General features: G+C 39.9%; 1 long non-coding RNA gene across 1 annotated transcript in view; it reads left to right on the top strand.

Annotated features, from left to right (window-relative positions):
• LOC142245108 (uncharacterized) overlaps positions 1-26937 on the top strand; it is a 1140303-nt gene that overhangs the window by 843976 nt on the left and 269390 nt on the right. The window contains exon 4 of the long non-coding RNA XR_012724730.1: positions 5278-5335. This is a non-coding gene — a long non-coding RNA (uncharacterized LOC142245108). The remainder of the gene's footprint in view (positions 1-5277; positions 5336-26937) is intronic.

Below are 26937 nucleotides of genomic sequence, written 5' to 3' on the forward strand. Positions count from 1 at the left end.
AGCCGAAATCCAGCATTGGGCAGTGATGGCAGTAGAGAGGTGAGTGAGATCATCTTCTAACGCTGCACATTCATTAGCATGTTAGCACGTCCACAGGGGTGTACTAACATGCTAATGGTGCCGACTAGCAAGAAAAGCAATGCCCTTGGGACTAGTCCCTGTGCTCATTAGCATACGATAAAAGAACTTTAGTAAAACTTTTTCTAAAGATCTCTTTATCTATGCTAGTGTATACCGGGACGGCTAGGCAGGGATTAGTAATATGCACCCAGAACTACTAGTGGATCTGGGTACATATTGGACCTGACAGGTTCCCTTTAAGTAAATTGTAATTCTGCAACATAAAATAAAAATATGTTTGTTTTCTGTCTGTCTAGTTATAATGATTTTTAAATTAATTGTGTCATCTCTCTTTAAAATCTTTGGCCCATATTCACCATTTGTATGAGCTTTTAAGTCACTTTGCTTTTTTACCTTGTGGTATTAATTGCTATTTTTGGTGCCAAATTGATCAAAATGGCCCACATTGGTCAAAAAGTTTTTTCTGTCTTGACTTGTTTTTGCAACTTTCTGGCACCAAAAGTTGAATATTGCCATAACATTATTTTTTTCATGATCTGGGACAAAAATAATTTTTCTGGAATGTAAAATTTATTCTAAAATATTTTTATCATTATTTTGAACTTCTGTTTTCAGTTTTATTAGTATAAATAATAACCCATTTGTAAGAGTTTAATCCTGGAAAATATCCTAATTGTAGATTCAGTCTTTCAGTTTATCAATGATAGTGTGGGGTTGTATGAATGAACTGAGAGTTTTACATTGCGCAGAGCCAGAGCTCCATCTAGATGGCAGACGGGATCAGCATGCTAACTGTGTTAATGTAGAGGACACAGAATAAAATGCTTTTTCTTGATAAACTGTTCAATTTAACATCTTTTTTTTAGTGAGTATACTATGTAATATAAAGTTGTACACCAACAGAAAAAGAATATATGTATCTGAATGGCAAATCTTATTTCCATTTTATTTATTTCATCATTCATTTACTTATAATACTTATAGATGTAACGGATTTTGCTTTCAGTATTCAAACATCGTAGTGGAGGTGGCTCATAATAGTGAGATCACAGACATCCATGCAAACACCATGTGACTCACCTTGCACAGGTCTGGAATGTTGCCCCAAAAAAAAAGTGAAGAAGCCTCTACTTCAATAAGGTCATAAGTAGTGTCAGCTCAAGTTTCCAAAAAAGTACAAAAAGTGAATAATAGAAGATTGGAAACAGGTGATTTAAAGTGATGAGATTAAAGTCAATAGACTAGGCTCTGATGGGTACAAATGGGTCTAGAAGAGACAAGGTATAAAGGGGCTCATGGATCAAGAAATTGAAGGAACTGTTAAGTTCGGTGGAGAAAGCTCGATTGGATGGAGTTTTTTCACCTCCAAAGGTATTGGATTTTTGACCAAAATCGATGGTGGTCTCAATGCTGAGCTATATGTGAGCATTCTACAAGACAAGTTACCTCATACACTAGAGTATTATGTGTATGAAAAGAATGACATAGTGTTCCAACAGGACAACCCAAAGCTTAAGTCGAGATTGGAGAAAAAATGGCTCAATGGTTCAATAACAATGAAGTAGAGGTGCTGGATTGGCCCACACAGTCCTCACAGTCCCAACTAAATTGGACACTTGGGGGCAGAGTTGAAAAAAAAACTGTATGCATAGCAAAGTGGGTCAACCAGTATGCACCAACATTGGGAACATTTAGAAGAGACCTCGGATAAGATTTAGGTTGAAACATGCTTGAATTTGATTGAGAGAAAGCTCAGAAGAATTCGGAAAGTGTTGATAGCCAGAGCTGGATTGACAATATAATAAAAAAATAATAAAAATAAAAATTTAGATTTTTTTTTCCAGAGCAAAACAGTAATAATGCACTGACATGACAAGAATCTGCATAACGCATAATATGCTATTTAGTTAAATGTCAAATTTATGTATAAGATAGCCAAGATGATTGTCTATAAAATAAAGGTAGTCTCACAATCAGAACTATAGGGGATGGTGAGTTATGGAGCCTGAAACTCAAATGTTCAAAACATTGTTACCCTTTTGTTTGTCAATGTATATAAAAATACTATTTAAATTTAATATCTTTAAATTTTTACATCAAAATCTGTTATCTATAAGTAGCATAATGAGTGAATAAATAAAATGGAAAAACGTGCTGGCAAATAGATACATCAATAGATAGATAGATAGATTTATAGCGATAGATAGATAGATAGATAGATAGACAGATACTAATAGATAGACGAAGAGATAGACAGATAGATAGATATAGATAGATAGATAGATAGATAGATATATAGATAGGTAGATAGATATATAGATAGATAGATAGATAGAGATAGAGATAGATAGATATAAATAGATAGATAGATAATAAAAGAAGTCATTGAACCTCCACCTCGAATAAAATTAGAAAAATCCAAAAAATGCTATAAACTCCAGTTATGACTTTGCAATTGTCCAGCTGTTTCCATGTTGTCGGTGTATTCTGAGTCAAGAGTCAGTTGGCTGGTGTCTTGTAGTATTCAGCTTGAATATGCAGCCAACTTGGAAGAATTATTCTATTCAGATAAAATCCAACTATATGTAGCCAGCACTTAATGTCAAATGTTTTGGATGCCTCTTTTCGAATTTGGCTTTATATCTATTTGTGGTTGATTTTGCTCCTCTGTGCCTTATGTCACCGTCTTGTACTAGATGTTAATTTATTAACATTTTATTGTTTATTCATCTTTGGAATTATTATTTTGAAAAGTCAAGTAAGTGAATGAATTGTGGCTAGTTCTGGAAAATCGGGTGTCAGTTCTTGAGATTGTTGTTAGTCACTGCAGTGGTTGTCATTGTTGCTTGATATTGTTATTATACTTTATATATTATCATATTCTAACATCATAAAAATAAACTGTTATTGAAGTGGTTGTCTGGTGATATTGCAATTTATCCCCTTTCATTTTCAAAGGAGCTGAAATGCAATATCACACACAATCCATGAATCGGTGAAGAGGCTACACTTTTGTAATACTTGAAAATCCAGTTAGATTTTAAAAATAGTCTATGTTTTAGCATCACATGCAACACAGAATACACAACAGAGCAAGCGAGTAGGTCTGCTCCTGTCTTGGGCATTTAAAAATATATATTAGCTAACTAGTTGTCAATATATTCATTTGTCTACCTTTTTAGAATCATACCACAGTAGGCCAGTCATATGCCAGGTAACTTAGTGGGGCACCATAACCCTCACATGATGGTGTGGTGCAAGTAGAGTGTGAAGTCATATTAAACTTTAACTGGCTTTCATTGATCTACATTGATGAGATAATTTTTGGAGATTCAAATTTATCAGCTCTTTTTTTAAATAAGAAAACCCCATAAATCGCAAATAATTCCAATTCTCTAAGGAGGTATATAACACTCCTACATCTTATGTATCCAACATCTTCCAGTCCTTTTAATACAAAGACAGCCTTAGTAATGTCAAAGTGACCTCAATGTATACGGATATGGGTAAACGGATGGTAACCGTTCTTTGCTGCTGTGTTGACACATACGCTATCTGAAAAGTTGATTCAGATTTTTATGACTTTCTGTCCCTATCTCTAAAGGGCACTTTACACGCAGCGATATCGATATTGATATCGCTAGCGAGTGTACCTGCCCCTGTCGGTTGTGCGTCATGGGCAAATCGCTGCCCGTGGCGCACAACATCGCTTACACTCATCACACATACTTACCTGCCTAGCGATGCCGCTGTGGCTGGCAAACCGCCTCCTTTATAAGGGGGCGGTTCGTGCGGCATTACAGCTGCGTTACTAAGTGGCCACCCAATAGAAGCGGAGGGGCGGAGATGAGCGGGATGAACATCCTGCCCCCCTCTTTCCTTCCTCATTGCGGGCGGCTGCAGGTAAGGTGATGTTCCTCATTCCTGCGGTGTCACACGTAGCGATGTATGCTGCCGCAGGAACGACAAACAACATCGTTCCTGCAACAGCAACAATAATCGGGAAAGGAACGACGCGTCAACGATCAACGATTAGGTAAGTAATTTTGATCATCAACGGTCGTTCGTGCGTTTCACACGCAATGACGTCGCTAACGAGGCCGGATGTGCGTCACGAATTCCGTGACCCCAACGACATCTCGTTAGCAATGTCGTTGCATGTAAAGCCCCCTTAAGGGTAAGATGTTGGCAGCGACATCCTCTCATTTCTTAGATTCCCCCAAAATGATTGTTGCATTCCCTGCCCTTGCTTTTATGCAGGCTTTTATAGTACCTTCTGATTGTCTGTGCTATACCATGTGATGTGATAGCTACAAGGCATTATAGGGAGACCCAACTGGACTTGCTGCAGGTCATGTAAACCTTCCCAGGCTAATTAAATCTTCAGTGACCATTTTAGGCAATTTGTGGAACATGAATTGGAATTAGCTGGGTTCAGTGAACTTCCTAAAAAGTCAATGCGAATTTAATTTGCATTGAAAGAATTTTCTCAGGTATAGTTTTAGCCTGTTCAATGATTTTTTCCTATGTCCACATTCTGTAGCTATCATCACATGTTGTATATTAACTTCATATTTATACAACAAAATGAATGCCACTGTCTTGCAAAAAATGAATTTACATTGGACTTTTGTTGTATCTGTAATTGAAATACAGTATGATAAGCAAAAATAGACCAGTAAACATAACAGCCAATTCTCGCTAAGGAAAAAAATGAATGTATTTAATCTTGTCAAGTATATTGGCTTCACAGTGGAATACCCTTAACATATGCTAGTTGGAAAAACTAGCTGTTACAGGAAAGTAGCTGTTAAACAGTAAATTTGCTACATTATTTTCTTTAATTAGCCTCAAGAAAGCAGTGACAGGATGGTGAAATAACTTAAGTCAGTGCCTCATTTACACCCAGGAGGTACGCCAAAGGCAATGTAATGCTCTGTCACTTAGTATATTACACCTTTTGTGCTTATTGTCATGTGTTTTGGAGTTTAGGAGCTTTCTTTTCTGGATGATATTGTAGTAATCAGTTGGTCTAGTTAACATAGTCTATACTTAAATTATTTCAGCTTAAGAAACAGAAACAGTAAGCTTACTGTAACACAAAGAAACATTTCTATATATGAAATTCTGAGCTCAGTGATGTTATGTAATGTTAAAATCAGCATTTAAATGTTTACATTTTCATATATTTTGCAGGGAAACCTTCAGAGCAGTCATCAATATTTAACCTCCCAGACGGTGGCCTCATTTCTTGGTAAGAATTTCATATATTGCACATTGTATCTGTGTCACTTTCACTAGCATGTTCAAAGTATGATCATGTGCCTACATCTTAGTATTTTAAGCATGCAAGTATATCACTTGGACAAGGATCTTTCGATTGCTATATTTTCCCTTTTTAATAAAGTAATAGTCTCTACTCACTCTTGGTGTCAGCAATGTCGGCACCTGGTCTTCCGGGACTCGTGTGATCTTTTAATGTTACAGGAGTCTTGCAGTCAATCAGTAGCCTCTAATGGGTCTCTTCATTCTCACTGCCTTCTGAAAGAACTTATATTTGGAAAAAGTGAGATAGCAAAAACAGTTCTAACTTCCTCTGTATCTCAGTTTCATCAAGGAAATTAATTGAAGAGGCCCATCTGTAGTGTTGGGGGTGCTAATTTGGCCCTAAAACTGTGAGCTCTGCGTTCACCCTGACCCTGGAGGTACCCTTGATGGTAGGGAGGTCCTGGTCACCACCTTAGGGCCTATCTCCTGTCTAGCCCTGTCCTAATACCTCTCCCTGAACTGCAACCCCAGGACGGGCCTAACACCAAGTAACAACCTCTCAAAGACACAGAAAACGGTATAGAACTGAGACACAATCTAGGCCCTGTCTCCTGTCCAGCCCTGTCCTAATACCTCTCCCTGAACCATAACCCTGGGATGGGCAGGACACCAAGTAACAACCTCCCAAAGACACAGACAAGGGGATAAAACTGAAACACACTCACACCACAAATAACCATAGAGGAGAGCCAAAATGAAAAAGGAGGAAATAAACCAAAAAGGATAGGAGTAATTCACACCAGGGAACTAACAAACCAAGCAAACAACGATTTGCTGGTCACCAAATAGAAGGAATGCCATGGCCACTGGAATTTTGCAACTGCAAGCAGAGACTATCTTCAGCAATGGTACAGAAAACTCCCCAGACTTAAGTAGGAGACCAGCAGGAAATGGTGATTAGCAAACCTGGTTCACTGAGAAGCCAGCCACTGCTCAAGGAGGAATTACCTCCTAAATTTCCAGAAGCAGAGAGGGATAAAACAACCGATGCCCAACAGAACAGAGCTACTTACAGAAAGCAGGGAGCTTGTTAGAAATGTGTATGGAGTCAAGGCAAGTAGTGCTCTGTAAACATGGATCTGTACCATGCATGACAAGTAGCCGCTGATTGGCTGCAGGGCTCACATAACATTAGCAAAATCAAGATCTGTGCCAACTTCTCTGGAACAGTGCCAGCACTGGATATGAGTACAGGCTGTTTTTATTTTAAAAGAGGGAATATTGCACTTGAGAAGAGCTTCTCTTAGTAATGAACAAACCCTTTAAACATGTAAATCTTTTAAAAAATGTAATCATCTTGTGTGTTAAAGGGGTTGTCACGTGAAAAAAAGTTATACATCTATCCACTGTTTAACTGATAACTGTCTTATTGCTTGGACCCATTGTCTCAATTGTCAGATAAAGGAATGTTTATTCATATCACGTTTTTGGTTACTTGTGGAAACTATGCACAATATGAATATAGTAGTGATATGTCTAATCTTAGTTGGAAGTTCAAGTCTTTGGGTTCACATGCATTGGTAATGGAGATGACTGAATGGCTTTGGAACTTATGAAATTCATTATACATTCAACTGAAGACCTTGAACAGTATATACTTTTTTAACCCCATCCCTTCTGTCAGTTAATTATGCTTTAAAGTATGTAGAGACCTCAGAGCATAATAAACATTTTCTTTTGGCAATTTCAATCTAGACCAAATGTAATCTTCCATCTTCTTTGAATGAATCTAGCCAAAATTAAATTTGGAGACTCACTCATATCTGTCAGCAATCCTACTGCATAGGAGTATAATTATATATCCTATTGGCCTTCAGTGCATACTGTAGTATTCAGAGATGTTCCTGGATTAAGTACTTCAAGATTTCTCACAGTTTTAAGGTAAAGTAAGGGAACCCTTTCTGCACTGATATATAGTAAAATGAGGTCTGACTGTTAAGTCACAATTATAGGTAAGCACAATCTAACTAAACATCTAACACATGAAACACTTCTAATACACAAACATAAACTTTCTTGTTTTTGATTGAACATATCCACAGTAACAAAAACGTTTCTTTTATCACTGCATCCTTATACATACAAAGATGGACAAATCAGGGAACATCTAATCATCTTATCCTAATCAGGCTAAGATTTCCCTACATCTGACCCAAATTTTTACCTGCCTGATTGCAGGGGTTAATACCTAATATTGGAGCAATGGTGTCCCCATTTAACATTGGTTGAATATAAATTTTGGATGGCCGTTAGGGAAGGACCACCCTCATATAGTTGTGAGAGCCCACAGGTAGACCGCTACAAGAAATTTGGGAGTGCCCTCTCTCATATATTTGGGAGGGCCCACAGGTGGATCTGTACCAGAAATTTGGGAGTGCCCTCTCTCATACATTTGTGAGGGCCCTCACTCTTAAATTTGGGAAGACCCTTACTCTGTTTTGCATTCCACCAATGAAATATGTTTTCAAGAATGTTTTTCAGAATGCATACACTTTTCTTTCCAATAATCAATTAAACTAGTTTTTCTTGCAGAAGCTTTGTTTTTCAACATTGTGTCTTGAGAGATACAATTACGACATTCAGACTTCCCACCATATTCCTTAGTTATTTTATTGTTGCTTTATGTTTTAGTAGACACAGAATCCACAACTTGAGTTTGTATACTTGATGTATTTAGCAAATACTTGATTTTCTTATCATTACCCCTCCCCAGCATCCAGGCCAGTTTCAATAAAATAGAGCTCAGAATCAACAGATTCATTTAAGATCTGTAAATAATAAATATAGTGCAGTCACAACTGAGTCATCCCGCTCTGTGTGTTGTATTTAGGACCTGATTTTTACACCTCAATGAAACCAATTTCCATAAAATGTAGCTCAGAAGCCACACATTGATTTGGGAACTATAAACAGTAAATATAGTACAAAGGCACCACTGCATTAACCCTCTCTGTGTTTTGCATTTAGGACATCCTTGTTACATCCCAGTGAAACCAGTTTTAGTAAAATGGAACTCAGAATCCACAGATTAATTTAGGGTCTGTAAACAATAAACACAGTGCAAAGTCATCACAGCGTCATCCCTCTCTGTGTGTTGTAGTCAGTGCCTGTTTGTTATATCCCAATGAAACCAGTTTCAGTAAAAATGGAGTTCAGAATCCACAGATTAATTTAGAGTCTGTAAAATGAATTTTTAGGACCATGCATTTGATGCATTTTCTTCTAGAAAAGGAGCCTGAAGTGTCTGTATGCATTCAGTACAACCCTGGGGACTTCTTCTGCCACATCACAACCAGACAGATCGACAACTTCTCAAAAGACAGAACCTGTCCCTTGGAGAGTTTTGTACAGAGAACAAATTGGAGGATAACATTAGTGAGAGAAGAGATCTATGGAAAGTATTATGCAGATGATGGGAATTGATGCAGAGTTTTGGTGATGAGCTTGCAAATTCTGGTGTTCCACAATGTGCAAGGGAGGACAAAAAATTAGAAGGAGGTTCTCTGATACACACTGGAAGTGAAGGTGGGAAGGGCCTTACAAAACATTGTGCTACCATTAGTAAGAAGTGGCACTCTTAGACGGGTACAGCCAATGCACTTTGTGCAAGGGTGGACAAAACAAATTACACCTGTGGGGTATACATATATCATGATGAGCATCAAGACATGGGGAGAAGAGGAGGAGTAAAGGCCCCTTTACACACTGAGACTTTCTAGCGATCCCACCAGCGATCCCAACCTGGCCGAGATCGCTACAAAGTCTCTGGTGAGCTGTCAAACAGGCAGACCTGGCCAACGACGCAACAGCGATCCGGACCTGCAGAACGACCTAGCTAGTCGTTGGTGACATTGTCAGACCTAAAACACACATCCGTGAAAATCATGAAAACCACCGTGAAAACCACCGTGAAAACTGTCGGCAGACAGCAGACAGAGTAGCGCGATGAGAATGAACTCAGGTGAACTTCACCCGACTTCATTGTCATGCCGCGGCTCTGTCTGTGTGCCGTGTGCTGATTAGCAGTCACCTGTGAAGGATTCACCGGTGACCGCTAATCCCCCGAGTGACTAAAGTGTCCCCCCCTCTCTCATACTCACCGATCCCCGATCACCGGCGCTGCACGGCGTTCACACTGCTCCGGCGGCTTTTTCTAATTTTAAAAAGCCGGCCGCTCATTAAACAATCTCGTATTCCCTGCTTTCCCCGCCCACCGGCGCCTATGATTGGTTGCAGTGAGACATGCCCCCACGCTAAGTGACAGGTGTCTCACTGCACCCAATCACAGCAGCCGGTGGGCGTGTCACTATGGAGTATAGAAATAAATAAATAAATAATTAAAAAAACGGCGTGCGGTTCCCCCCAAATTTAATACCAGCCAGATAAAGCCATACGGCTGAAGGCTGGTATTCTCAGGATGGGGAGCTCCACGTTATGGGGAGCCCCCCAGCCTAACAATATCAGTCAGCAGCCGCCCAGAATGGGCTCCTGTCACCTCCACGCAGCAAATGAAGAGAGCCGCGTGATCGGCTGAGCTGTCACTGAGGTTACCTGGATCCAGCGGTGGATGCAGCGGTGGCCGCGGGTAACCTCAGTGACAGATCAGCTGATCGCGCTACTCACCGCCGCTCCGGTCAGCTCCACGCAGCAACTGAGGTTAGTATCGCGATCAGCTGAGCTGTCACTGAGGTTACTCGCGGCCACCGCTGCATCCACCGATGAATCCAGGTAACCTCAGTGACAGCTCAGCCGATCACGCGGCTCTCTTCATTTGCTGCATGGAGGTGACAGGAACGGCGGTGTCCTCTGCAGCTCCGGTCACCTCCATGCAGCAGAGCTGGATGCGACGCTGGACCATCCTGCATTCCGCCGGACATGGAGGGCTTTTTGGGGCTGATTCAAGTGGTGAACCAGGAAATGTGTTTGTGTTTTTTATTTCAACTAAAGGATTTTTCAGTTGTGTGTGTTATTTACTGTAATTTACAGATTAATCATGGAAGGTTTCTCCGGGAGACGCCTTACATGATTAATCTAGGACTTATTGGCAGCTATGGGCTGCCAATAACTCCTTATTAACCTGATTTGCCAATGCACCAGGGCAAATTGGGAAGAGTCGGGTACTGTCCCAGATCAGTCGCATCTAATGTATGCGGCCATTCTGGGCGGCTGCTGACTGATATTGTTAGGCTGGGGGGCTCCCCATAACGTGGAGCTCCCCATCCTGAGAATACCAGCCTTCAGCCGTATGGCTTTATCTGGCTGGTATTAAATTTGGGGGGAACCGCACGCCGTTTCTTTTAATTATTTAATTATTTATTTCTATACTCTATAGTGACACGCCCACCGGCTGCTGTGATTGGGTGCAGTGAGACACTTGTCACTCAGCGTGGGGGCGTGTCTCACTGCAACCATTCATAGGCGCCGGTGGGCGGCGAAAGCAGGGAATACGAGATTGTTTACTGAGCGGCCGGCTTTTTCAAATTAGAAAAAGCCGCCGGAGCAGTGTGAACGCCGTGCAGCGCCGGTGATCGGGGATCGGTGAGTATGAGAGAGGGGGGGACACTTCAGTCACTCGGGGGATTAGAGGTCACCGGTGAATCCTTCACAGGTGACCGCTAATCAGTACACGGCACACAAACAGAGCCGCGGCATGACAAGGAAGTCGGGTGAAGTTCACCCGAGTTCATTCTCATCCCGCTACTCTGTCTTCCGACATGTAGTACCGACAGTTTGCATCACACACGGACATTTCTCGGAAGATCAAATAACACGCACGTGTGCCTTTAAACATAAAAAAACATATGTGCACGTTTGGTCATATCTCCGGTATGTACGGAAACGGACCAAACACGCACGTTTTAAACGGATGTGTGTTGCAGGCCTAAAGCAGCTTTTTGAAAGGGAAGTCGCTAACGAAGTCGCTGTAAAGTCTCCTTTACACACTGAGACTTTGCTTCACAGCGGGAAACAATGGACCAAAGAATGGTCCTGAACGATTTGTAGCGATCAGCAACTTCACAGCAGGGGCCAGGTCGCTGATGTGTTTCACACACTGCAATGTCGCTGGGGAGGTCGCTATAATGTCACAAAACCGGTGACGTTACAGCGATGTCGTTTGCGATGTTGCAGTGTGTAACGCGACCTTAAGATCTGAGCAAAAAAAACCCTAACATATGTCTTTGTTTGGATAGGAAGAGATGCACAATAATGAAACTTACAAGACTGAACATTTTGGGTGACTTTAAGCTTAATTGGTGACATTTGGTGGAGTGATAATATCTGGGGAAATCCAGCTCATCTTCAGTTTTTTAAGAGTCATCTTTTCTGCATTTTCCTGTGAAAGGCGGCTGCACCTTTCCATCTTTCTGTGCTGATCCCCTTAGTGTCACTAAAAACAAGCTCAGACAAGACACTAGGACAGAGCAGGCCAGTTCTTCTAAGGTGTACAAGGAGAGTTTGTGCCTTGTGTCCAGCTAAGATAGGACACACAACAGTTATATAAAAAAAACAAAAAATTCTAAAGGTACCTTACTGGTACTCCCCGATGTGTGGAATCCCATATATGGTCCGGATATAGAGTCCGCAAGGAAATAGGGCAGGAGCCAGCCTCGAAAATGAAATGTAGAAATGGTTGTCCAAAGACTCCAGTGGACAAATTCCAGGACTCAATAGATATTTCTTAATTTTTTTTCTGTTTGCAAAGCAATTTTATTTAAATAGTTACTTACTCTGAGAGACCACTACCCCTATCCGATATTTGTCTTGCCCTACGAGTGGATGTATTTTTAATGGATCTATTTAAATAAAATTGCTTTGCAAAAAGAAAAAAAATTTAAGAATATCTACTGAGTCCTGGAATTTGTCCGCTGGAGTCTTTGGACAACCATTTCTACAATAGTTATATGGCACTGAGGAATCATTGAGGACGCTGATGCGGTCACCTAAGTACTTCATCTTCTTCATCAACTTCTCTATCTTTGTTGGAGTACCCCACACAGCCATTTCTTGATGCTGGTACATTGTAATGAAACTGTCCCAGAGCTTGGACATTCTGTGAGTGGGTGGCAGAGTATTTTTGCTTCTGTTCCAATGTCTGGGATAGGTACAACTGAATGCTGCACTTGGACAAGGAAGTGAACGTTTTTGCTAAACGTAGTTGTGTATGTGCAACCACAGGTTCAGGGGAGGAGGCATCCACACCTGCTCTCTGGACAGCAGATTGGAAAGTATGTAGCCCAGGGGAAATTGCAGTACTTTCACACTGAGACACTGTTTTTCTACCCAGGCACTCCAATCATCTATTAGGGTGCTTGGTTGACATGTGCTTTAGCATGCTGGTAGTGCTCAGGTTGATATTACTCTTGCCTCTGCTCACCTTGGTATGGCAGATGCTGCAAATAACTGTCCTTTTGTCTTCAAGACTTTCAGTAAAAAATAGCGTGACTGGGGAACACTGAACCCTTGGACTATGCGAGGGAATGTTCCCTATGCATGGGAGTGCTCTAGGGAACAGTTGAGCACCTTCTTCCTCTTGTGTACCCAGTGCCTCTTCTTGCCTGTTGTGGTGCTAAAGATATCGTCCCCTCTGCGCTCCTGTGTTCACTACTATGCATGCCACCTTGACAGGTTGAGTCGATTGCTTTACCACCCACCATGTCATCTTCCACTTCCTCAATCTGATCCTCTTCCTCAGTTGCGAGCTTAAGCTGTTCTGATGGCAACTGTGTCTCATCATCATCCACCTCTTCAAACAGTAATTGCCTTGTCCCACCGTCAGCTTCTCCTGATCATGGCTGCTCAAATATTTGTGAATCCTTCTTGAAACATGCAGGCTGAGAGGTCAGAAGAAACAATAAAAGGGAAGGTTAAAATCTCCAAGTTTGCGATGACTTGTCTACTGAGACTCATGATGGTGGGAGGAAGGAGGATAAGGGTGGGAATAATGTGAATCACCCTGTTGGCTAGTGAGACTGGACCATGTGAAAAGCAAGTTGGTGCTGGTAAACAAACTGGAAGCATTATCTGCCATCCAGCCTGTAGCCTGTTCATAATGTTTTTGCTTCAATAGTGGTGTATCGCACCCCCTACAAATTGGGACAGAAACTTAGAACAAAATTAGGTTTGGGGTGTTCCCACAGAAGCAGGCACAACTTGCCCTGTCACATACCTATGGCCTGCACTAACATGAGCACCACGTACACTTCACTGTCCCTTAATGCACATTTTTGATTAGGTCCTTAGCTAAGTGAACTCATTATAGAATAGAATGTATGGAAATTATCCCTTTAAAATGATGTTTTGTTTGGTGCAGCAGTAAGTAATTTAACACAATCAATCCTGCCTAAATGGCTTTTTTAAAACACTCTGCAGCCCTTACTCCATTAAACTCTAAAAACACTAACAAGTAAGCAAAAGCAGCGGTTTTAGAATTCACCCTTTAAAACGTGGTTTTGTTTGGTACAGCAGTAGCTAACTAAGCGCAATCAACCTGGCCTAAATGGCTTTTTTTAAATACTCTGTAGCCTTACTTCAGTAAACTCTAAAATCACTAACAAGGAGTGATAGAGGTTTTAGAATTCTCCCTTTAAAATGGTATTTTTTTCGGTAAAGCAGTAGGTTATTTAATACAATCAACCTTGTATAAATGGCTTTTTGGAAAGACTTTGTAACTCTTGTTCTCTAAACTTTTAAAGTACTAACAAGCACAGATAAAGGTGTTAGAATTCACCCTTTAAAATTGAGGTTTGTTTGGTGCAGCAGAACACAATCAACCGAGCCTAAATGGCCTTTTTTAACACTTTGTAGCCCTAACTCAATCAAGCTCTTAAAGCACTGACAAGGAATGATTGCAGTGGCTTTAGAATTATCTCTTTAAAAAATTTCGATTTAAAATTCCATTTCTTTGTTACAGCAGCAGATAATTTAATGCAATCAACCCTGCCTAAATACTTTTTTAAACACACTGTACCCTGCTGTAGAATCTCTCCCTGCCCTAATAAGCTCAGATAGCAGCAATTTTACACTGTGTGCCGAATTATTAGGCAAGTTGTATCTTAAAGGATTTTTTTTATTATTATTGATCAACAACTATGTTCTCAATCAACCCAAAAGACTCATAAATCTCAAAGCTTAATATTTTTGGAAGTTGGAGTGGAGTTTTTTTTTAGATTGGGCTATCTTAGGGGGATATCTGTTTGTGCAGGTAACTATTACTGTGTAGAATTATTAGGCAACTTAATAAAAAGCAAATATATTCCCATCCCACTTGTTTATTTTCACCAGGTAAACCAATATATCTGAGTCGGAGTGGAGCTCTCTGCCCTTTACTGATCCAGCCTCCGGCCCATCCATGTGGCACATCAAGAGCCACTGTCGTTTCATCAGTCCATAAATCCCTTGAAAAATCAGTCTTAAAATATTTCTTGGCCCAGTCTTGATGATTTATCTTATGTTTCTTGTTCAGAGGTGGTCGTTTTTCAGCCTTCCTTACCTTGGCCATGTCCCTGAGCATGGCACACCTTGTACTTTTTGATACTCTAGTAACGTTGCAGCTCTGAAATATGTCCAAACTGGTGGCAAATGGCATCTTGGCTGCTTAACACTCGATTTTCCTCAATTCATGGGCAGTTATTTTGCGCCTTTTTTGCTCAACAACACGCTTATTGCGACTCTGTTGGCTATTTGCCTTGAAACGCTTGATTGTTTGGTGATCACGCTTCAAAAGTTTTGCAATTTCAAGACTTCTGCATCCCTCTGCAAGGCATCTCACAATTTTGGACTTTTCAGAGCCCGTCAAATCTCTCTTCTGACCCCATTTGCCAAAGGAAAAGAAGTTGCCTAATAATTAAGCACACCTCATATAGGGTGTTGATGTCATTACACCACAACCCTCCTCATTACAGAGATGCACATTACCTGATTTACTTTGTTGGTAGTTGGCTCTCAAGCCTATACAGCTTGGAGTAGAACAACATATATAAAAATGATCAGGTGATCAAAATACTCATTTGCCTAATAATTCTGCACAGTGTAGAATATTCCCTTTAAAATTGTGATTTAATTTAACACTATCAACCTGACCTAAATGTTTTTCAAAACACACTGTACCCTGCGCTGGAATCTTGCCCTGCACTATGATAAGTTTGCAGCGATCTGTAATTGTATTATGAGTTAAATTAGACTGTTTGTTTATAACCATCTCTTAGCAATTAGATTACATTTTTCAATGTTGAAAAATAGGTAATTCCAAAGGGTCACTTACTTTTCTTGGAACAATATATATGTATTATTTGATAAAAGCTAGTTTCAATTAATAGAATATATCCCTTTGTTTGCTTCATCCCAACTCTTAAGGGTACTTTACACGCTGCAACATCGCTAGCGATTGCTAGCGATGTCGAGCGCGATAGCACCCGCCCCCATCACTCGTGCGACAGTTGTTGATCGCTGCCGTAGCGAACATTATCGCTACGGCAGCGTCACACGCACATAGCTTGTCTGCGACGACGCTGTGACGGCCGAACAATCCCTCCTTCAAGGGGAGGTGCGCTCGGCGTCATAAGGACGTCACTGCAGTGTCACTAAGTGGCCGGCCAATAGAAGCGGAGGGGCGGAGATGAGCGGGACGTAACATCCCGCCCACCTCCTTCCTTCCTCATTGCTGGTGGAGGCAGGTAAGCAGATGTTCGTCGTTACTGCGGGGTCACACACAGCGATGTGTAGTGCAGCAGGAGCGATGAACAACATTGTACCGGTGGCTGCAGCGATATTAAGCAAATGAGCGACGTGTCAATGATCACTGTTTTTGAACGATTTTGTGCTCATTGATCATCACTCATTTGTGTCACACACTGCGATGTTGGTAACGGCGCCGGATGTGCGTCACTACCAACGTGACCCCGACGATATATCATTACCGATATCGCAACGTGTAACGTACCCTTTAGTATCTGTTTTCATGCTGTTCGAATAGCAGAAAGTAGGCTAGCTATGATTCTATATCCCAAAAATCTGAGACTTTTCTAATCCTAACCTTCTTTACATTAAATAGAAGAAAGTATTATGTGCATTATCTTTATTCCATAAAGGGTGTAAAAAAAAGTACGTGTTCTTTAGCTTCATATTTGCATATTCTACAAAGGAAGCGAGTGTCTTATCTTTTTGAATCCATTTTTTGCTATGATCAAAGTCATTAAATGAATACTGAATTAGTAATTCTGATTGTTTTGTTAATGACTTGTATTAGAGATTGTGTTTAATGATAGCGACAGCAGTAGGCAAGTTCATTTTTCTAATCATGCTGGCTCAGTCATTAGTCAACCTCTCTCACTTGACCTACATATAATTTTAAGGATTTTAAATAGTAAGTCGTATTCTGAATACAATATTTTTCAGTGTTAGCTATATTACACATGATTTCATACCATTTTGTTCCATGAAAAAGAAAAAAAATTGTAAAATGGAATCAGTCTCAAAAGTGAAGGGTCATCTTTTCCATTCATAAAATATGTCAAGCTTTAGAGCTTGAAAAAAATGTTAGAAATAATATAAATGATAAAATTATATAGTAAAAAAATGTATAAAAAGAAGCTTTCTCCTCGCCTGCATTATGGATTTTTTAGAATTTTTTCATAAGACTTGTATTATTCAAGCTGCAATGTTTACTAGAAATAAAATGCAGGAATCTTGACTAAAACTTGAGTACCTGAATAAATGATAAGTCAATGAGGTCTGTCTGGAAATGCCAGAATCAAATTGTAAATTGATCTGTCATATTTGTCATGGCTCAGTTAAAAACAGAATATATACACATTGAAACATTTTTGTTGCCTATATAGTGCAGCATAAGCTATTATCAAATAATAATATAAAGGCCCATGGTTAAAATTAGATCTGTTCTAGTTGATATAATGTATATAGGCAAATTACTTTCTTTTCTCCTGCATGCAGTCTGCTCTAACACCTATTTGAGGGCAGCAGAAAAAGAAATCAGTGCACTTTTTATCAGAGACAGGGAAATTTTATCACCACTGGTCTCACCCTAGGTCTATGGAAAATCTATGACATTTTTGAAGCACAATCTGCATGCGTTTTATTGGATTGTTCTGCAAATACAATGGTTCAAGTATGTAACATTTTTTCAACATACTGAACAAGCTTAAAAATTCCATGTATGCTTATTTCTGGAGGATATTTTAGACCCCATCTTATCTGTATTGTACAATATTTTGCTGCAGATATAAAGTAATTTATTTTTATCACTAGGGATAAGTGATCCTGAACGGTAAAGTTTGGGTTTCGTATCGGACATCGAGTGCCCAGGACTAAGACCCGAACATGGACTTTTAAAAAATGTCTGGGTCTAAGTTCAGTGTCTACTGTTCGTATGTTAGTAAAGTTTATTGATATGGTGTAGAGCATGCCAAAGCTTTATCACTAGAAGTCCCAGAAATGTCAAGCTCCATAGGGTTCCAATGGTAGAAATGTTAAATGACCCCTCTCTGGGACTTCTAGTGTTATTGCATGCTGAAGTTGCCTGTTTTCTGCTGAGAACAATAAAGAAAATGACATGGATTCTCTTTTCGATAACCAGTGCAGGTAAAACAGACAACTGTAGGCTGCAACCCTCAGCTGTTAGATTTACTTTGGCTGGTTATCAAACTTAGAGTGGATTTCATGCTGTTTTTTTAAATTATTTAAATAAATAATCTTAAAAAAAAGCTTGGGGTCCATCTATTTTTCATAATCAGCCAAGGTGAAGCAGGCTGCTGGGGGCTAATATTATCAGGCTGGGAATGCCCATGGGCATTTGGCCCCTCCCAGCCTGAAAGCAACCTGCTTTACCCTGCTCTTCCCATTTGGCCTGGTGTGGTGGCAATTGGAGTAATACTTCTGGAGTTCATGTCAGCTGTGAATTGACAGCTGACAACAAGTCGAGGTGTTAGCAATAGGGAAGCGTCTATCAGACACAAACGACAGAAATGCGGGAAAAAAATAATTTGAATAAACACTTCCACATATGCCCTCGTTCGCCAATTTATTAATAAAGAAAATCTTCATCAAAGATCCGACAAAATCCAATTAGGGAATAAAAACTCCCACATTCCCTCATTCACCAATTTATGAATGAAAAATAAATCATGGACATTCCGACATAATCCAAAGTGTAATGTCTCACAACATCAATCTATTATTATGGAACTTTCTCAGAATGCAGCTCCATAGGTCACTGTCGGTCAGTGACAGTCTAGAATTTCTCACAAATGTGAGAAATTCCATGCCTACCACTGACCAGCAGTAACCCCTACGCAGCCTCGTTCTGAGATTGTTCTCAGAACAAAGTTCTAGAAGTCACTCCTGGTTAGCATTATGTATAAAATTTGTCACGCTTGTGAGAAATTCTGGACTGCTGCTGACTGACATTAACCTATGGAGCTGCGTTGTGAGAAAATTCATTATACTTTAGAATATATCGGAACTTCCAGGATTTATTTTTCATTAATAAATTGGTGAATGATGGAGTGAGGTAGAGTGTTTTTTCCCCCCAAATGGATTACGTTGGCTCTTCCAAGATTTTTTTTTTTATTAATAAATAGGAGAACAATGGCATGTGGGGGAGTGTTTATTCAAATAAACTTTTTATTTGCTGTGTATTATTTTGTAACTCTATATTTTATGTCTTATAGACATCTTCACATTACTAGCCCCTTGCCTTGATGTCAGCTGTCAACTTACAGCTGGCATCAACCTCAAAAGAATTACTCCAATTATCTCCATGCCAGGGCAGCTGTAGGCTGCTAAATGTAGGCTTGGATGGGCCAAAAAAAATGGGCCTTCTTAGCCTGATAAGACCTTGGTTGGTTATCAAAAATAAGTGAGGAGCTCGCACTGTTTATTAAAGTTATTTACTTAAATAATAGAAAAAATTTATGTGGGATCCCATTTATTTTTGATAACCATCCAAGGTAAAGCTGACAGCTGAGGTTTGCAGTCATCAGTGCAGGATATAAAAAAAATAGAGGGGCCCCACACCTCTTTTTCACATTATTTATATACATAATTTAAAATAACAGAGTGGGATCCCCACTAATTTTGATAATCAGCCACAGTAAATCAGACCGCTAGGGGTAGCAGCTTGTAGCTTTCTATTTTACCTTCTCTGGTCATTAAAAATAGGTTGGGAGCCCATACTATTTTTTTTTACAGTGATGCACCGGCCAATTACAGCCATGCCTATTTTTGACATGGCTGTAATGGGGCTGGAAGTACCCACATTGGAAAAGGTTGCCGACTGGCTAGTCTGCAGATTACAAACCCGAATAGGAACTGCAGGTACAGGTAAAAGTCTATGTTCGGGTCCTCAACCCGAACATCCAGTGTTCAATACAAGCCCCAAACTTTACAGATTGGGTTCGGTCATTCCTAATTAAGAGTTGTTTCCTAATACTTATCTCCGTATAGTTTATGTAACTTTAATTTAACTTACTGCACAATATAGTAAATAATGAACACCTTCTAATAATCTTAATAGAGAACAGATAACAAAAGCAGGTTTAACTCTGTTGAACTTTCCGCCGATTACATTGATGCTCATTAATTTGAAAGCCAATGTGGAGAATGTATAGTTGGTCAAAATATTTTAAAGAGTAAATCCTGTTTTAATTTTTATTTTAGATATCAATACACATGGAAATAAAAAAACTATTCAAAACATCCTATCAGAGGAGATTACTCTTTCCGAGCCAAAACTGATTTTCATTATCAAAAATCTCAAATTTGTGGAGTAACATCTGTCTTCAGTGAAGACAGGTTTTTACATTACTAAGAAGAAAATGACAGTGTCAAAGGATAAGATTTCATGTAGTAAGGAGGAAAAAAGGAGGAGAGAAGATCTCTGCCTCTACCTCCCCATCTTCTCCTTTTACTGCATACAATTTTGTCTATAGCATTTGTCATCTGGTATCTCAGTAATGAAAAAGGAGCAGATTTCTCTGATAAGATATTTTACAAAGTTTACTATTTTCATGTGGATGATGAATTCATGGTATAATAATTAATCTGAAACCCCCAAAATCTTTTCATGACTTTTCATGTACATGTATGTCAAGAGTTGTGTTCCTGCCCGCATCATTCTCCACATATGACAGCTGATTTAATCAACTGTCATCTCCCTCTAACAGCCACAGGTGGATTGAGGATCTGCCAGCGACTGTTAACCAGTTAAATGCAGCTGTCATTCTCTGACAGCATTGTTTAACATGCGCTGGCAGGGCATCACCTAATTCCTTCTACCCATCGGCATCAGTGTGACATGTACTGGAGAAAACACGTATCTTTGAAATTAAAAGATTTTCTATATTCACCTGTATCCAGCGCTGCTTTCTTCAGCTCTGCTGTCTCCTTCCTCTGACCCCCGCTAATTATGCTTACTGAATTTTCACTACACCTTGGACCTGGAAGCAGAAGCATCATCGGGGACAGCGCCGGGGACAGAACCAAGGAGAGAACCGGGGACAGCATCAGGGACAGAATCCCCGGGGACAGCATCAGGGACAGCATCACCAGGGACAGCGCCGGTGACGGCATCAGGGACAGCATCGCCGGGGACAGCCTCGGGGACAGCATCGCCGGGACAGCATTGCCGGGACAGCATCGAGGACAGCATTGAGGACAGCATCCCCGGTGACAGGTGAGTGCTGTCCCCGACACTGTGCCTTGCAATGATCCTGCTTCCAGGTCTGAGGTGCAGTGAATATTCAATGAGCATAATTAGCGGGGGTCAGAAGCAGGAGACAGCAGAGCTAGAGACAGCATCGCTGGATACAGGTGAATATAGAAAATCTTTTTATTTCACGTGTTTTCTACGGTACGTGTCACACTGATGTCACACGGATCACATCAGTGTGCTATCCACCTGAAACCTGTGCTGCCGGAGAAAAGACGCTCACATGTCTCAGTATGTACGTGCGGGGAAACACGGGGTCACACAGTAAAAACATGGACGTGTGTGTAACTCTCTCTGATTTAATGTTATCATTCTGAAAAATTCCATCACCATGTTTAAGTATAGGAGATTTAAAATATTAAGAGCAGTTATTACTCAGTTATTATATGAAAATAAAGCATTTAAACTAAAGAATCAGGAAGAAAAATCAGGAACATTTTCCTGACATTTTTGCCACTCACTAAGCCATTGTGTTAGAATCACTTATCAATAAAATAGTTATCAATTACTCCAATTACAATCCCATTTCCAAGTAAATTCAGTATACAAAGTCAAACATAATGTCTTACTGTTTTCCCTTACATACCACACGTATCAAGGACATGAAAATTGGAAATGGCTTAGCTGTTCTCAATTCAACCAAGCAATTCCTTGCAATTATTTGCCACTATGGTGATTTGTACTGCTACCTTCAGGATGTGAAATCAAAGCTAACAGCTTGAAACACTGCAGCTGATCAGTCATTCGTCTGCTGAAAGAAAGCTCTGTTGACATTCCATTTGTACTTTTGCAAACTTTGTAGAAAGCGTCTAAAATGTAAGATCTAAAAAGATTTTGCAAATACGATTTTATTTGCCTCTGTTCCTTCTAATTTATGACTTCCAATATCATAATCTGAATAGTAATTGCATATTTATGATGCAGAATTTCAGCATAATAAATTGTAGGTTAACTTTTTGTGATCTTTCAAGAAAAGGAATTATAAACTGAATATCTATATATTGCATTCTATGTTAAATAGGAAAGAATTCTGTTTTGTTTTGTTCTCTATCTCTCTATTTATCTATCCATCAATCTATCTATCCCTCTATATATCTATTTGGCTATCTATCTATTTGGCTATCTATCTATCTATTTGGCTATCTATCTATCTATCTATCTATTCAATCTAGTAAAAATAATATATAATATACTATATAATGGAAGAGCATAATGATTAAAAAATTGTGGGTGTAGGGCGTCCCAAGCAACAATCCGGTTGCAATAATATAAAAGAATGAAAAAAGAAACAGCACTCCACAAAAATGGAAAAGAAAAAGTGGACTTTAATTAGCCCATGTGGCAGTTTCGGCTCACCTTTCTCAAGGCCACTTTTTCTTTCTTTTCTCTTTTTTCTTTCTTTCTTTCTTTCTTTCTTTCTTTCTTTCTTTCTTTCTTTCTTTCTTTCTTTCTTTCTTTCTTGATAGATAGATGATCTATGATTGAAACACAAGCATTGAAATGTAGACATATTGTGCCTGCAGAGCCTTAAGATATACATAGTTTTCCCAAAGAATAGTGATGAAGAGTTAGGACTATGGTATCCTGGAAAGACTTATATTTTTGAATGGCAATAGAAATATAGCACCTTATATACTACATATCAGTTTGATAAAGCTGTACTTAACCAAAAGCATTCATAAGCACATAGTCACATTAATAGTCACTAGTGATGGGTGAGCATGCTTGGCACTACTTGGTACTCGATCGACTATTAGGGTGCTTGAGACATACTCGAACGAGTATACTGATACTTGTACGCCATGCTTTGGTCTCGATAACACATATTTTGCAGCTTTTTTTTCAGCCACTAAACTTGCAGCTTTGCATGCCAATCACAATATTGCCATACCCATATTGGCTACTGGCATTACTGTGATTGACTGGCTTTATAGCATCATTGGGTCTATACAAGACTCAGCGATGCCATGTTCAGTGCAGTGTACCGAGAAATAGTTTATGGAGAAGGGACAATGCATTATAGCGTGCTGGTGCAACATTAAACTAAAAATCCATTTCAGGGATAATTCATTTAAATTCTGTTTTATACTAATACTGCTCTTAGTCTGTAATTTGTGTAGGGTGAGCTTCTGGAGTAGAGATAGTGCATTAGAGGCTTATAAGCAAGGATTCTAGCCTTACAGACCTTCCTGTTGCTACGTAATAAAATATTCTATTCTATACAAATACCACTATTATCTGCATTTAGTGTGGGGCAAGCTGCTGGAGAAGGGATAGTGTATGAGAGGCATGTAGGTAATGATACTAGACTTACACACCTTGCTGCTGCTGTGTAAATAATATCCATTATATTCTCTAATAATACCGCATTAATCTGCATTTAGTGTAAAGAGAGTTTCTGCTGAAGAGGGGACATTGTTTGATAGCACCACAGTACCTGCTGGTGCAACATTAAACCAATAGTCATTTTCAGATCTACTTTAAATTGATTCTATTCTATACTAATACCACTCTTAATCTGCAATTAGTGTACAGTGAGCTTCTGGAGTAGAGGTAGTATATTAGAGTCATGAAGCAGGCATTCTAGAATTACAAACCTGGCTGCTGCTGCATACAACCAACAGTTTTAGGGCTAACTGAAATACATTCTATTCTATAATAATACTATTCTTAGTCTGCAATAAATGTAGGGTTAGTTTGTGGAGTTTGTGGATAGTGTATTAGAAACATTAAGACAGGGTTCTTTGCATTACAGTCCTTGGATCTGAAACCTAAAAAAACAGTAATTTTCAGGGCTAATTTAAGTAATTCTCTTCTTTCATAAAACCTTTCTTAGCTGTGTGCATATAATCATAGAATGGTAGTGTTGAAAGAGACCCCAAAGGCCAAGGGGTCCAACCTTCCTAAATCATCCCAGCTATATGTTTATCCAGCTTCTGCTTGAAGATTTCCATTGATGGAGAGCTCACTACCCCCCGTGGCAGTCTTTTCCACTCTCTGACTGTCCTCACATAATTTAAAAGGCGTGTGGTAAGATGGTAGCTCAGTGGTTAGCTCTGCAGCCTTGCAACGCTGGGGTCCTGGGTTCAAATCCCACCAAGGACTTTGTATGTTCTCCCCATTTTTGTGAGGGTTTCCTCCCACACATCTAAGACATACAGATAAAGACTTTAGATTATGAGCCCCAATGGGGACAGTGTTGCCAATGTATGTAAAGCACTGTGGCATTAATAGCGCTATTTAAATGAATAAATATTCTTATATTATTAAGAGATGGGGAAGTGGATGTCTCGCTGATGGTTTGCATGAAGAGGTCATACCTGGGGGCCAGGGCAAATTAGGCCTGCTACGGGAGGGCACAAAACATATGCATCATCTAAACCTAGCTTCCTGTCCCTCTTTTCAGAGGGGCATAGCACACCACTATTGAAGCCAGAACAGTGCAACCAGGTTGTGGGTTGGTTGGCCGATAATGCTTCCATTCTGTTTCACAACACCACCCCATCTTCCACACAGTCCACTCTCACTGGTCAAGGGTCTGGATCACATAATCCTCACCCTGATCCTCCTTCCTCACACCATGGCAAGTCCAAGAAAACAAGTGACCCCACACTTGGACACCCTGAGGAGCACTGTATCTTTCCATTTATGGCTTCTTCTGGCCTCTCACTTTGCATGCTAAAAGAGGGATATGGGAAGATTGTGTCCAAATATTTGAGCAGCCACGGTCAGAAAAAAATGAAGGAGAGGAATGGCAATAACTGTCTCAAAAGTGGATGATGATGAGACACAGTTGCCAACAAGTCATATTAAGTCAAAAGTTAGGAATTTGACCAGAGTGCAGATGTGAAAGACAATGTGGTGGATGATGAAATCACTAGCACAACCTGGCAAGATGGCATACAGAGCAAGCACTGGAGTGCAGAATGAAAAGGTTCGCAGTGCCGCAACTGACAGGAAAAGGCAGTGGCGTGGCCAGAGGGAGATGACAGGTGACTGTTCCCAATAGCACTCGCACACGCCCAGATCTCAGGCCAAGGGTTGAATGTTTTCCAGTCTGGCGCTTTTTTGCAGGAGGTTCCAAAGATAAAAAAACGGTGATTTGCAACCTGTGCCATACCAAGCTCAGCAGACCACTACTGCCTGACCACCACCAGCATGCTTAGGCACATGTTATCAAAGCCTCCAACTATGTGGACCAACTTCCTGAGTCTAAAATCAGTGTCTGTGGGTGACACCACTGCTTCTTCCCTTATGCTACGTGTTGGGCAATCCCCGTCTAGAAGAGACGTGATGATGAATCCCTCCCTGTACTTGTCACTGGATATTTGCAACCATCAGAAACTACATTCACTTCCATGTCTCAGTGCATCATTCAGCTGTCTCTACCCTAGGCCTTGGAAGGTAATAGGAAATACTCAGCCACCCAGACACAGGCCCAAACACTGAACATGGAACTGCTAAATTTATAGACTGCATGACCTGGAAATGTTGCCATTTAGAATATGGACACTCAATCTTTTTGCAAACCAATGGCGGAAGCCGTCCCTCTGTACTAGGTCTCCAGCCACGACTATTTCTCCTGGTTTGTCATCCTAGGGACACTACATTTCACTGATAGCGCCTTCTAGAGACTGGAACCGAGTTGGATAGTACACATGCTGGCAGGAAGAATAGGCCTAAATTCCTACCAACTATTGTGAGAAGCTTGTGGAAGGATATCCAAAAAGTTTGACCCAAGTCACACAGTTAACACTAGAAGTCCCAGAGAGGGGTCATTTAACATTTCTACCATTGAAACCCTATGGAGCTAGAAATTCCTGGGACTTCTAGTGTTAAAGGGCAATTGAACCAAATACTAATGAAATGTATGTAAACTTTTGACTTTGCAGAAAGTAATAAAAATGCCTTAAAACAATCACTCTCTCTCAACATTCTGGCATTTGGCAAATATAAATAATTTTGGTAATCTGAATTGACCTAAAATGGAAAGGTTTTTTCTGATTTCATGTCAGATAGTGAGAAAAACATGCTTTTTAGATAGTGTATATAAACTTCTGTTTTTAACTGTATATGACAGAACATACCCAAAAGTAAAACCATTCTAAAACCTATATCCCCAAAACTGCTCAAAACCACATTCAATAATAAACTGTAATTTACCCCTTATGTACTTCATGATAACTAAAGCAATGTGGAAGGAAAAAATAAAAATTTTAATTTTTTTCCCACAAAAAATGTAAATTTAGCCCCAAATATTGCATTTTCACAAGGGTAGCAAAAGATAATTTACCATACAGTTTGTTATGCAATTTCTCTTGAGTACATCGATAACCCATATGTAGTGGAAATCTACTGTTTGAGTGCATGACAGGGCTTGGAAGAGAATGAGCACCATTTGAACACAAAAGCATCTGCAATAGCTAGCAGACGCCATGTCACATTTGGAGAGCCCCTGATTAACCTAAACAGTGGAAACTCCCCAAAAGTGACCCTATTTTGGAAACAAAGCATTGAGCCATGACAATGAAAAAATACATTTTTACCATAAAAATGTTGCTTTAACTACAGATCTTTCATTTTTACAAGTATAACAGGGGGAAATACACCACAAAATTAGTTGTGCAATTTCTCCTAAGTACATTAATGGGGTTTAATGTGGTGGAAAACTACTGTTTGGGTGCACAGCAGGGCTCGGAAGGCAAGGAGAGCCGTTTGACTTTTTGAATGCAAAATTGTCTGGAACCGTTAGTGGATGCCATGTTGCATTTGGAGAGCCCCTGATGTACCTAAACAGTAGAAAC

Source organism: Anomaloglossus baeobatrachus, chromosome 1, assembly GCF_048569485.1.
Source record: "Anomaloglossus baeobatrachus isolate aAnoBae1 chromosome 1, aAnoBae1.hap1, whole genome shotgun sequence".
Classification (NCBI taxonomy): Eukaryota; Metazoa; Chordata; class Amphibia; order Anura; family Aromobatidae; genus Anomaloglossus; species Anomaloglossus baeobatrachus.